This window comes from Phyllostomus hastatus, unplaced genomic scaffold (assembly GCF_019186645.2).
Source record: "Phyllostomus hastatus isolate PE091 unplaced genomic scaffold, TTU_PhHast_1.1 phas_contig_34, whole genome shotgun sequence".
Classification (NCBI taxonomy): Eukaryota; Metazoa; Chordata; class Mammalia; order Chiroptera; family Phyllostomidae; genus Phyllostomus; species Phyllostomus hastatus.
This window is the reverse complement of record NW_025333857.1, coordinates 65,341,330-65,356,302: the sequence shown is the minus strand read 5'-3', so window position 1 is coordinate 65,356,302 and position 14,973 is coordinate 65,341,330.

Sequence of the window (14,973 nt, the reverse complement as noted above, 5' to 3'; positions counted from 1 at the left end):
CACATACACGCTCCATTTCCCCATCAGACTTAATTTACAAAACACAAATTCAAAGATAAAATCAAGAATTTCAGTGTGCCACACATAGAGTGCTAAAAGAAGTGCAGTGCTCTTCTGAGTGTGGAGCCCTGTCTGGCTGTCCAGGTTGCACGCCGCGGAGCCAGCTCTGGCTAAATGACATCAGCGTTACTGCTGCTCTTAACCTCATTTGGGTAAGGGGGTGCCTGCCAGTTTGCTCCACTGCCAAGTTAGCATTTTCCCCTTGCCACATTCGATTTGTTAGAGACAAGTTACCAAATGCAGCCCACACTTGAGAAGAGGGGAATGAAGATCCATCTCCTGGAGGGATGAGTCTCAAAAAAATTATGGACGTATGTGAGAACCACCACAGTAGTTAATAAGCATTCCAAAATGCTGATTAACTTAAGGGCCAGTGTTGGTGTCCAATGACCCACATCTTGTCTCCAGATCTGTGATACCATGAGTCTGGCAAAAATGTAAAAGACCTCCGTGCACTCTGAATGCCAGTCTCTCACTAGGAGGAGACCCTAGGTCTTGGGACTGACCCAGACAGTAAGTGAAGTGACCCTGTACCCAGAAACTGCACTGACCTACTTTCACTGGAAAATCTTTCCCTTTGTAGGCTAAGGGCAGCATGTGGTAAGACGAAGTTCTATTCATAGCATCCTCTTCTCCAAGTGGATGACTAGGACAAAGTAATTATGGGCCCTCGATGCAGAGAAGTACAAGCCCCCTCAACACCTTTGGCGAGCCCAGCATCTCCGCCTGCCCTCAACTGCCTTTGTTTGGCTGATACTGTGGGAACAAGAAGCTGAGTGCAGGCGAATTATTCCCACTACTTCCTGCTAATTTCTGTACTGCATTCATCCGAGGCTCTCCACACTCAGAATCAAGAGGCATACACTAACCTGAGACTGGGTCACAGAGGGACAGCCTAGAGATCTGGGTAGATTGGTGACAGCTGCCACCCTGTCTCTGAAGAGGATTGGTGTAGATATCATCGTGCTTGGTGACAGGAGGAGGGATGAGACGGTCTTTTAAGGTCTCTTCCAATCTGGAAAGTCTATGAATATCGCTACCAGCTGAGAGTGATTCTCCGTGCTTTATTCATCACGAAAATGACGCAAATGCAGAGAAGCTGCTCTCTCCAATCTCGGCGGCCACTAAACCAGACATCCAGACGCTTAGCACTGTGAACATGCTGAGGAAAGTCCTTTAGTTTTAGAAAAGGCGGGGTGTACATTTCAGATATGGATGGAAAAGAATATCATTTACTTGGTAATACATGAGAATAGACTAGCAGGTTTTCTAGACTAATAGACTAGCAGTGAGCTAGGATTGCCTGGGAAAGCTATTGCACAATAATTTTAGTTAGTACTAATAGTGCTTAATGTTTTAGAGGAGGAAGGATAATTCCTCTCTATTCCACACTGATCAGACCTTACCTGAGCCACACTGTTTCATTCTTGTTCTACCTGGGAGGTTAAGAGAAACTGAAGATTTTCAGAGAAAGGTACTCCAGATAGTGAAGGGTCCAGAATCATGTAAATGAAAAACAAAAAACAAAAAACAGCTAAAAGAACCAGGTATGTAAAGCCTGAAAAACGGGGGACTCCCAGACTTATGACTGCTGTCGTGCAGGAGGGAATGAAATGTGACAGAAATTTCAAAAAGCCCAGAAGAGGTTTAGTAAGTAGTGACAGGGATTTTTGTTTTGGTAGCATACAAGGGAGGTCTTTCTAACGTCTTGGGCTGTGCAGGGGTGGAATAGTGGATCCTGCCACACACTCAGTAGAGGTGGCCTGAGATGATGTGCAGCAAGGATGCTGAAAAGGGACTTAAACAGCATGTGGTCTATTCTTAACTGGAAAGACTCAATAGTGTGCAAATACCCATTTTGTTCATACTAACCTCTAAACTTAAGACAGGTCCAACCAAGATCTTAAGATTGTTTTGTTTTAGAAGTTTTCAAGTATATAGCAAAGTTGAATTAACTTTATAGTAAACACTTGTATACCCACACCTGCATTTTATCAGTAACGAATTTTATGATAGCATTGTTGGGATGTAATTCATATAAAATACAATTAATCTATTTAAAGTATACAATTCAGTACTTTTTAGTATACTCACAGAGTTGTGCAGCCATCACAATTGATTTTAGAGTGTTTTTATCACCCCTTCCCCAAAACCACACGCATTACCAGTTACCTCCCTTCCCACCCTCGCTTCCTATGTCCTTTTTGCCATCCCCCAGCCCCAGAAAGTGACTCTTTCCTGTCTGTATAGATTTGCCCATTCTCAACATTTCATACAAATAGAATGATACAATATGTGACCTTCTGTGACTAGCTTCTTTCACTTAGCGGAATCTCTAACGTTCATCTGTGTTGCAGCATGTATCACTACTTCATTGCTTTTTGTTACCAAATAATATCCCATTGTGTGGGTCTGCCGCATCCCATTTATCTGTTCATCAGTTGATGGCCATATGGGTTGTTTCCACTTTTTGGCTCTTACAAATGATGCCGCCATGAACATTTGTATACATGTTTTTGTGTGGACATCTGTTTTCGTTTCTCTCGGGCATAGATCTAGGAGTGGAATTGCTGGATCATATGGTAAACTCTACTGTTAATCCTTTTGAAGAACTGCCCGACTATTTCCAAAGTCCCATTAACATTTTACTATACTTGTTCAATAACCTGTGTGTCCACCTCCTAATTGATTATTTTATATTTCAAAGGGAACTGCAAGCATCTATACATTTATTCTAAAGAATGTATTATTCATGAACAAGACTTAATATTTACTTGTGTTTTTTTCTGTTTTTAAATTGACATACAAAGCAATGCACAGATCTTGAAGCAAGCACTGAGATTTGGCAAATGCATTTGCCTGTGTAACCCAAACCCCTCTCAAAATACAGAACTTTGCCTGCCATTATTGCAGGAAGTTCTTTAGTACCCATTCCCACTCACTAAACTCACCCTGTTCTCAGATGCAGCCACTGTTTGGATTCTTCCCTACTCTAGATAAGATTGGCCTGTTCTAGAATTTCATATAAATTGACTTATACAATCTGTACTTTTCAGAAGGAAGGCTTTTTTCACTGAGTCTAATGTTCATTTCTTTTCATGGTTGCACAGCATTCCACTGTGTGGACACATGTCATTTTGTGTACATATTGACCACTTGATAGACATTTAGTTGGGTTCCAGCTTTTGGCTTTTAAGAATAACGCCGCTATGCACAGTCATGTACAAGTCTTCATGTGGATGCCTTCTTTTCCTTCTCCTGTCTTTGACTTTGCTGGATCACAGGGCTGGTGTATACTTCTCTTTATCAGAACCTGTCACAACTTCCACCCACAGCAGTTGTGCCCTCGTGTCACCAGCAATGTAAATGAGTCCGGTTGCTCTGCATCTTTGTTAGCGTCTGATGTCGTGAGGATTTTAGCCCTTTTGGGAGCTGTGTAGTTATTGTACATTTCTTTTGTAAAGAGTATTCAATACTTGGCTCACTCTTTATTGTTTGTCTTTTTATTGTTAAGTTATAAGAATTATTTATTTACCCTACATAACAGTCCTTTTGACATATATGAATATTTTCTCATAGTCTTTGGCTTGTTTATTCATTTTCTTAATGGTATCTTTTGTGGAGCAGGATTTTTAAATTTTGAAGAGGTCTTATTTATCACATTTTTTCTTTTATGGTCTGCTTTCTTTGACTTGCTTCAGAAAACTTTGTTTATACCTAATCATGAAGATAATGCCTGTATTATATATTTATTATATACATACTAATATTTACTTCTAAAAAGTTTTATGGTTTTAGCTTTTATGTTTAGGTTTGTGATCCATTGCAGATACATTTTGGATAAGCATTGACATTCAGTTATTTATTTATTTTTTCATATGAATATCCAGTTTCTTGAGCATCATTTGTGGAAAAACTTTTCTTTTTACTATTGGATTGCTTTGCTGCCTTTGTTTAAAAAAGATAACCAATTAAGCATGGGTCAACTTTGGGACCCTGTATTGCATTCATTTGTCAATTCCAATACCAGTACCATAGGGTTTGGTAATTAGGTCTTCTGCATTTTTTCTTAGCAGTGTTTTAGTTTAGATAAATATTTTCCTAATAGTTTAATTTTTTATTTTTTGCTTAGTTACAATAGTTAATATTTTACTTTTTTCTGTTATCATAAGTTGTATGTATACCAATGCAATTGATTTCTAAAGAAAACCTTGCATCCTACAAAATTGCTAATTTATTTCATCGTATAATGACTTTCTAGATTCCTTATGATTTTCTTTGTGAATAATCATATTTTCAAATAGACAATTTACTCATTCCTTTCAGATTTTTATGCCTCTTGCATCTTTTTTTATTATTTAAATGGTCAGGGTTTCCAATACAATATTGAATAGAAATGGTGTAAGTGGGAATCATCGTCTTGTTTCTGATCTTTGTGGCCAATATGATACCAATAAGGATAATGTTACCTCTCTAAGTTTTATAAATGGTCTTTTATAGATTGATGTTTTCTCATTTGCTGAGAAATTTTATCATAAATCAGTGTGAATTTTGTAAAAATGTATTTTCTAAATTTATTGAAATAATTATAGGGATTTTCCTTTTATTCTGTTAATATGGTGAATTGCATGCTTTGATTTTTTTAAATTGAAGTGAAATTTACATATCATTAAGTCAACCATTTTAATAGTCTTGTGACATCTATGTGGCTCATTAAATTAGCAAAAACAAACAAAACAAAATCTTTAAAAAATTGATGACATTTTCCATTAGTAAAGATTCAGAGGTATGGTAATTCTATATAATGTTGGTAGTGTATAAATTAGATCTGGCTTTATTTGGAGGGCAATATAGCAGTAATCTATCAGTATTTCAAAAATGTGACTATTTCTTAGATTCTATCCTCCAGAAAATATTCTCATACTAAGCAAAGGCAGGTACAAAGATGTTCTCTTCAACATTTGATTTGTTAATCAAATGTTGAAAACTACACAGTAGTTTTCCCTTATCTGCAATCTTGCTTTTCGTGATTGTATTGACTCATGGTCAACTGCAGTCTGAAAACATTAAATGCAAAACTCCAGAAATAAACAGTTCATAAGTTCTAAATTGCATGCTATTCTGAGTAGTGTGAGGAAATCTTGTACTGCCGCGCTCTATCGAGCTCCATTGAGCTCCATCCCACTCAGGATGTGAATCATCCCTTTGTCCAGCGTCTCCATGCTGTGTGCTCTCCTGACCCATTAGTCACTTAGTGACTTTCTGGGTGAGCAGATCAACTGTCCTGGTATCACAGTGCTTGTGTTCAGGCAACCCTTATTTTACTGAACAATGCTCCCAAAGTGCAAGAGCAGTGATGCTGCAGTTCAGATATGCCAAAGAGAAGCCGTAAAGTGCTTGTTATGTAAGCTCAGAAGGTCTCAGGAGTAGTCTAACACTACAGCACAATGTTTAGGTCATTCACCTCACTACACCTCACCAATGAGGCATTTTATCATCTTACGTCACCACAAAAAAGTACAAGACATTTTCAGAGAACGAGAGGGACCACATTTTCAAAACTTTTAAAGAATATATTGTTATAATTGTTCTATTTTATTATTAGTTACTGTTGTAAATGAATAAATTAAACTTCATCTTAAGTATGTATATATAGGAAAAACATAGTATATAAAGGGTTTGGTACTATTCATGGTTTCAGGGGGTCTTGGAACATATAACCCATTGATAAGGGAGGGATTACTATATCTGGAAGGGTTGCAGTGATTATTAAAGGGGAAAATGTTACATATTTCCTGGTAGATTCACACTTAGAAATACAAAAGATTTCAAAAGGATGAAATAGTCTATGTGGACCACAATGAACAGACCAAAATATAGCAAAAGTAAAAGTTTAGCAAGCTACAATGTGGAAGAATATGACTGTGTGCATGTGTAGTGCATGCACGCACAGAAAGTCATGAAAAGATGTGCAATGATATAGGAAATATTTCAACAAGGATTTCCATCGTGGAGAGAACTGCATATAAATTAGGTGTGAGGATTTTAAAGGCAGTCTTTTATTTTTCCTTATGACTTAAAAATTGTATTATATAATGTATTTTAAAATGAGGAAATTTAAAAATGACTGAATACAATAGAGAAAACAAACCCATCTTAGAATCACAGAATGATTAAAAGACAAAATTCAACCGCTGTTCCTCTAGGGATAAGGATTATTATCCTCATTTTCCAAACAAAGCATTAGGAACTGACTTTCTCAATAAGCCACAGCTAGTTGATAGCAGAGTCAGAACTGGAAGAGAGATCTCGCAGTTCATTCATAAATGGAACTACTCACAGCATGGCTTGTCAGCAGCAGGAGGTTTCTAGACATTTTTCTGAATCACTGCATTTTTTAAATCCTCACCCAAGGATGCATTTACTGATTTTAGAGAAAGTGGGGGAGAGAGAGAGAGAAACCTGGATATGAGGGAGAGACATTGATCAGATGCTTCCTGTATGTGCCCTGAACGGAGAATCAAACTTGCAACCTAGGTATGAGCCCTGACCAGGTATTGAACCCACAACTGTTTGGTATACAGGACAGTTCTCCACCAACTGGGCCACTCAGCAAGAGCATCTGAGTCATAGTGTTTTAAGTGTGGCCTCACTTCACTCTGCAGCCACACCATACACTTTTGTTTCTACCACAAAAAGCAAACTTATTTCCTTGCCTCTTAAGTTTGACATTGGCCACACAATTTGCTTTAACCAATGGGATGCTAGTAGACATGATATGATTCTGGGTTTGAAATGTATTTGTTCAGTGGGAGTTGTCCTGTTAAGCTGCTGCCATCTCCAGGAATAGAGCTTCCCCCAGATAGGTGCTGTCTCTTCACACTGGGCTCTAGAATAAACACAAATGTAACAAAGTCACCCCAGGTGACCACAGACATGCTTCCTGAGGAATTGTCCCAGCTGACCTGCAGATCCATAAGTTAAATAAATAGTTATTCTTCTGTGCCCCTGAGATTTTGTGATTTTTTTAAACATCCTTTTTATCAATCAGGGTTCAACCAGAGAAGCAGACTCCAGAGTACACATACACACACATGCATACACATCACACATGCTTGTATATATGCACAAATCTGTTACAGGTGTCTGACCTTGTGCAATGATGAGACCCAGCTAAGCATTTCTGTAAGCATATCTGTTGCTGGAACCCAAAGCGTGGAGGGCTGGAAGTCAGGAGAAGGTGGGCATAAATTTGGGGGTATCAAGCACAGGTTCAACTTAGAGCATACACTGGGACCTTATGAGGGTGGACTGAAACCCATGTTAATTCTTAACTCCTTTTGGCCCTGGTGATGTAGATATTCTGCAGAAGACACTGGCATCTTTTATCATAGAGGTAAATTTATACATACACCCAGGCCAGGAGTGGTAGAAGTTGAAGGAGGACCCAGGAGAAAGTAGAGCTGTTGCAGGTCAGCTTCTGCTTCAAGCCAGTGAGCTTATGCAATGGTGGCTGCTCCCTTTCCACCCTCCAGAAACACCCAAGGGCCTCCCTTGTGGTATATCCTAACCAAACACAAACAAGAAAGGGAATTCTGGGAAAAGTAGTTCAGACTAGCTGAGTGGATACATTATAAAGCCATCATAGTCTTTGAGATTCCTGTTAAACAGATAAGGAAAGAGTGTCCTCAGAGAGTACATGGCATGACTAATAACTCAAAGCAGGTAACAGGTAGAACTGAAACTCGAGTCAAACCTCCTGGTTTCTCACCCCATGTGATTTCCATTCTACATGTTATGAAGGAATCTTTCATATCATTTTTATATGTGATATCATTTTTATATCTGCAGAGAGCTACCATGAGTGAGAAAAGGAAAGGGTCATTGAGGGGCATTGGCCATTCACAGGAAGGCCGACCTAGGTAGAATGCAGGAAAGAAAGGCTCAGAGAGCAGCCAGAAGTCAGTGGGTTTATGGAATGAGACAGATAAATGGAAAAACACAGCTATTGGTTTTGTCCCTGTGTTTCCTTATTGGGTGTGATTGCTTTGAAGTCTGGTAAACCTTGTGAGGCAGGTGGGCATGTGAAGGTGAAATGCAGGAGGATGGAACAAGCATTGGGATAGGGCCTGGAGACCTTCCCAGAAATGAGGAAGTGCAAGAGAGGAAGCCCAAGAGGGGACCATCCAGAGTGGCAGGAAAGACACACTGCACAGTAGAGCCAGCAATGAGATCATCAGTACCAGGCCTGTGCAACCAGCCTTGGCAGGGACTCCCTGTAGGCATGAGTGATGGAGTCTATGGTGATTTTTTGAGAGCCAAAAGGATGGCCAGAGCAAGATTCAGAAGGTGGCGGTGGCCCAGACGTAGGAATCCCGTCACCAAGATGAGAGGGAGAAAAAAGGAGCTTGTGCCAATGTCTCTAATATCCTGAAGGGGTAGAGTGCTGCTGCAGGGTAGACTGTATGCATTAGGTGGGTGTGGAAATCCTGTTTTGGTTACTACTCTAACACTAGCATGGTCCACTGCGTGACCCATAGTAGTCACTCAAAAAGCACCTGCGAATGAATGAATGTGTATTATACTTTGGTACAAAATAGCTTCATATTCAAAATTCTAGCTCCATTTCTAATGGGTTATAAAGCCTTGAGCAATTTAGGTGATCTCTCTTGGCCTCAGTGTCTTTCTCTTGGCCTCTACTTCTTTGTAATATAGGAACTCAAGGTCATTCAACACATAAGTAAATGGTGAAAATACAAGTGGTAGAGGACACATACAATATCTGTCTCACAGTGGATCAGGTTCCAGAAGTGTATTATTTTCCTGCCTTTCTGCTTAGAATCTCAAGTCAGGGACCTGAATATAATCAAAAGACACGGTTATTAAAGCTGAGGCATTAAGCAAGGGCTTGGATGCATGTCAAGCACCACGGTGGAGGTGAAGGAAGAACCTTAGGTGAGTTAAGTTGCCATTCGTGTTGCTGAGGGTTAATGGAGGAGTCACATGAATTCCCCATTCCCTCACTCCCAAGTCAGGACGGCCCCAGCACTGGAGCAGGTTTGGTAGCAGGCAGGTCTGTGCAAGTTCCACACTTGAGAGCTGTCTGCTTGCAAACTGAGCCGTGGAACTAGGGGAGGTGGTGGCTGCAGCAGGCTGAGTGTAGGATGATGCAGTGGGACTCAGAGCAGAGAGCAGCCAAAAGACTGCCCGGTGATTTACAGCCTTTAAATGACTCTCCCCTTCTGCAAAACTCTTAATTTAATAGACAAACATCTTGGGATAAGGGCTCACTAGAGACAGAACTGATAGGATAAATGCTGGAAGATTAAAGACCTGCAGAGGGGAGTATATAATTCTATTATGAAAATGAGAAAGAACTTTTTCCAGCAGGTAACCTCCCCATCCCCTCCCCCAAATGGCACACCCGAGACAAGCCACTGACATGGGAGACAGGGTAGTGGCTGTTTCAGGGGAACCAACTCAGTCATCATGTTTGAAAGGAACTTTAGTTGCTGCATTGCTCAGCATCTCTTTGCCTGAACATTTTGTAGGTGAGGAAATTGAGTCACACGAGGAAGTGAGGTGTCTAAGATGAGTTATTAGCAAAATTAGTACTAAGATTCTTGTGTCTGGGTTTTCATTGTACCATTTATTCCACAGTAGATGGTAAACTCCATGTTCCTTCTTGTACACTGCTTTAGCCTAGTACCTAGCAGAGCCACACACATAGTAGATTCTTTGTAAATACTTGATGAAGAAATAAAGTATCTGTGGGGTTTTCAAGAACATACCCTGGAAATCTCACTTTCCCTTTAACAAGAAGCTCGAGGTTAATGTCTGGAGGTGATCTGGTCCTTGTCTCTTCAGTGCTTGCTTTCCCGTCTGAAAAACACCCATTTCCAACCAGCCCATTATTTGTCTTGGTGTTATCTCCCCTAGTCCCAGTATCCTTTCTGTGACACAGACATTACACCATGGCCCATGCATTGAAGTGGGAGAGCCAAAGGAGAGGCAGGCTGGCTCAGGTAAGACAGTGAGATGAGATGTCGTAAATGGACCACCTAAGTTGACTATGAGTCGGATGGAGGGTGATCCAAGGCCATGAATGGATTTTGTCCACTTAATGTTTCAACCTAAATGTTAATAAATGTGTAGACTACAGATAAAATTTGTATCAGAATTGGTAGGTATGATAGAACAAACAAGATTAGGGGAACTGGAAACATTGTGCGTGTGTGTGTGTGTGTGTGTGTGTGTGTGTGACCAGGCCACCAGGCCACCAGGCCAGGCTCTTTGGAAAGGAATCTGACCTAGCTCAAAACCCACAGGGTTACCTTTATTTGTGTTTAAGGAATGGTACTTTGAGTCTTGATATGAAAATACATCCCCCTTATATTTAACTATGGATTAACTATATCCAGTGTTTATAATGTGTAAGAAGGAACCTCTGTAAGTTCAAATACAGATGTTTGTGGACATTGGTAGCCATGATATACCAAGGTTCAAGTTCTATGTCTACTTTGACTGTGTGCATGACCTAGAGCAATTTATGTAACCTATATAAGGTTCACTTTTCTGTTTTATACAGTGAGCATGACCACAGCGTCAACCTCAGTGGGTTGTTGAGAGACTTTCATGAGTTAGCAGAATACCTGGGCCCACCATGAGTGCTCAACAGGAGTTAGCTAATATTATTGTGTATGTGTGTTGAGGGGCTGCTTTACTTTTGTCTGTTCTCCCTTCTGTTCATCAAAGCATTCTCAGAAGACCATCAGTATTGGCTATCAGCCTGGAGCTATTTCAGGGAAAGTGCTTTCTCTACCCTCCCAGTTTTAGAATGGCTAGTCTCATTTTGAATACTGCTACATCTTCTGGCTTTTGACTTCCATTGAGAATTTAATTTGTCTTTACAATTTTGTGTTTCCTATCATCAACCTTTGTCTGGAAGATTCTCTTATTTTTCTTGTATATTTTCTTGGATTGTTTTTGAAAGTTGGGTTATTTTGTTCATTGATATGTGATAGGTATTTTTTGAGCACCTATTATGTACTAGATGTGGAATCCCTTATATATATTATGATGTCTTATCTTTATATGCTACAGTGATTTTTAAAGATCAGAAAAGACAAAAAATAATTTAGGTTATAATCATGTTATATATAAACTTCATTCTTAATCTCAATTTGCAACACATTAACTAACAGCAGGAGTGCATGGAAGGTTTATTGATTAAAACCTTCCAGGGGATGAAGTTTGGAGGAACAGCTGGTACACTGAATGATAATCAGGATTCATCAACTTCTTGGTAAGTGAGAACACTGGGTCAAATATGAATAAATAAAATTAAATATGGACCTGTATAAGATGTTTTCTTGTGTTCAAAACCTTAACCCTATAAATATAGGATGAAGAAGATATAGTTTAAAAGAAAGGTTAAAAATCTGAGGTTGTATTTGTATTTAACTGTGGCATGAATCAACAATGAGCTTTGACTGGAACAACAACAACAACAAAATAAGCTTAATGCTATTCCAGGCTAAATTAAGGGTAATTTCATGCTCAGTGGAGGTGAGTGATAACTCTCTTCTACTTAACCTTGGTCCAACCATATCTGCAGTCCTGAGTTTAATCACAGTTTATGTTCAGTGATGATGAACCAGAGTGTGGCCACCAGAAGGAGACAAAGAGAAAATCGAATACCTAGAATGACTGAAGGAACTTCACATTCTTACCTGGAGAGGGGAAATTTGGGGAGAAGTAACTTGGTAGCAAACATCTGAACACTTGTGCAGGAAAATTCTAAATGTTAGAATTGCACAATAGATGGAAATTTCAGAAAGATACAGATTAGCTCAACGTGAAGAATAATTTCCTAACAATGCAAGCTTCCTGCTCAAGCAGTTATCTGCCTTGTCAGTTCACCAGGCTTGATCAGTCATACACAGGGTCACCATCGCAGCCATCTGGAGTTATCAAGGGCATTGGAACAAAATTCTATAAAGTCAAAGACCATATCTTAGACATTTATATGCATGGTACATGTATTTGTTGAATGGAGAATTAACAGCTAGCAAAATTGCTTCTTTGAATAACTGATATGCTTAGTTTTTAAAAAGGCAAATTATCACTACCATGGAGAGATGGACTTTAGGTGGGTTGATTAAAATTTTGAAATTGAAAGGGGGATGGATGAAGAAAGGGAGTTGCTTACCAAAGTTGAGGATGGGAGACATACCATGAAGTTTGAAAGAAATAGTACTGATTATATACTTACATAGAGAATTTCAGGATTTATGCAAACACTCAGCCCCATCATCTGTGATCTAAAATCACCAAAAAAAAAAAATATATATATATAAGATGGTGCTATTACTGTTACTGTTTCCATTTAATAGATGAGGGAACTAAGGTTCAGATAGGTCAATGAATTGGCTATGGATGGCGTAGAACTGGGCTTCAGAGACTAGATTTGTATTTCCAAATCCTAATATTTTAAAAAAAAAACCTCTAACCAGTATGATACTAAAAAAGGGGAATAGACATAGGGAAGTAGAAAAGTTATTACTTTGAATGTGGCATGGGCTAGAAATATAAGTAATTTCAAAACCTATATTTAATTTAAAAAGAAGATAAAATAAAAGTGAAAGAGTATCATTTCAAGCAGGAAAAGCTGGAAAGCCATTAGGTGAAAAAAAATTTAGGAACTTTTTTTAAAGGGCATTCAAATGGCAGCTGTGCAGGTTAGGGAGCAAAGCCTGCAGCAGGTGGGCTGAATTCTGGCGTGCTTGTCCTTCTGGACTCGATGTGGTGCAGCACACAATGAGGCTGGAAGGAAGGTGAAGAAAGAATGATGTTTCCTCTGGGAGCCAGGCATTGTTGCTTTGCTGTGGCGAACAGTTAGTTTTGGAAATTACACAGTACAGAGGCAGGTAATTTATTTTTTTATAAATTGTGGGTACTGAATTGCAGCTGAATGGCAGGGAAACAGTATCTGAAATGATTAGGAAGGGTGTGACATGGGATTGCCAGCATGTGGTCAGTGTGACTAGTACCTAGTGTTGCCTGAAGGGGGCAATGTCCATTCTGCTCTGAGGAGTCCAATGTGACAGCCAGGAGCTCTGTTTATGCCTGAGTCCCAGAGGTGGCTGGTCCCCCACCTTGCTCCCTAGCGCCTTCTAATCCCATTATTGTAATGCACGTCACAATTTGTTATAATTATACCCCTTTGCCTGCCTGCTCTGCTTCAGTGGAAGAACCAACACTCAGGCTCAGCAGGCTCTGGAGATCTTACAATAGTGAAGAGTGACACTATGTTAGATTGTTGGTGCCTGAAGAAATGGATTGTGAAGAATGAATTTTTAACATTATAGGTAGAGACATGGCAGCCGAGAGGGAGAACTGAAGGTCCGAAGGAAATCAGGGAAAAACACGTACTCTCTGCAATGTTTCACGGCACAATAGGGAACCACATAGACCTTACTCTCCTGGAGCTTCCCATCCAGTGGCGAAGACAGACATTAAATCAGCAGAGCAAATTACAACCCCGGATGTACAATGTGCTGCAGGGAAAATTCAGGGTGGGTTGGGAAGGTTTCTTATGGCCCCGGAGCTTCAGGTCATTATTCCTGGTGTCACACAGTGGGTTAGTGGCAAGGCCAAGGCTAGTTCCTAAATGTACTGAGTGGCATGCAGTCATCCCTTATACAGGGTGGGGCAAAAATAGGTTTATAGTTGTGAGTAGGTGAAACACAGAGTTTACGTCTGTATTATTATTTATGGATTATCATGTAATTTTTGCTCCACCCTGTATTTTTTGTCATAATTTTTTAAAAATTCTCTTTGCCCTAAACTAGGGATTTCTAAGAATTCTATGGCCTCTAGACCCCTCTGAGAACCTGAAGAAAGCTACGAAGCATCTTTCAAAAGCTGTATAAAGTGTATAAAGTTGGACATAATTTTGGTGGCCATAGCTGGACTTCTAGGTTTTGAATTTCTGTTCTGAGATCTTTCTCAGGTGACTTCATCTATTCATAGCTGTCCTTCCTTCTGGGTCGTTCCCAACCTGGATCTCCAACTCAGCCATCTCTTCTGCAATCCAGATGCCTGGGCAGCTGTCTACTGGGCAGCCCCCTGCAATTCCCCCAGGCTCTACTACCATCAGGATGTAGCAAAAGCTGTACTTGGTAAATGACTATGTGTGCTGGGGTTGGGGGTGCCAGTGGCATTGCCAGCCTAGGAGAGCAGATTTATGTTGATAAAAATCTTGGTACACAGGTGGAGATAGCTAATAGGCAGTCATAAAAATGTGCCTGGTGCTCAGAAAAAGGCTAAGAAAATGTCAAGCCTAGAATTGTTAGACTATAAGTGGTAGGTTAAGCATTGAGTGTGAGTGTTATTGTCACAGGACAGAGCATAGAATGAGGAGAAAAGTATAGGGGGAGAAAAATAGAGGGAAAAGGAGGAAAGAAGGTAAAGGGAAAATGGATGGCAGAGGGGAGAGAAGTAGATAGAAGGGAAAGAGAGGGTCAAAGGGTAGCCTGGGGAACATCAGTATTTACAAAGTCAATAGAGGAGGAAGAACCTTGTAGGTACTGGAAAATCTTAGGAGGAAATTGTTTCAATGAGGAAGTAGTACCAATGGCATAGACATCAAATAATAAAAGAAGCTAAAACTGTCCCTTGGGTTTTGCAATTAGGAAATTGTAAGTGCCTTCAAAAGGAGAAGTATGAGTACAATTTTGGGAGAGGAGATTTGATTTTACTGGGTTGGGGAATTAATGGAAGATAAGAATGTAGGACAAATCAAGATAGAGAACCATCTCCAAAGGATTTATCTTTGAAGGATTGAAGATGAAGGGAAAGGAGAACACGACATCCGGGCGGGACTGCTGTGGGAGAGAGGTGGTTACTGAA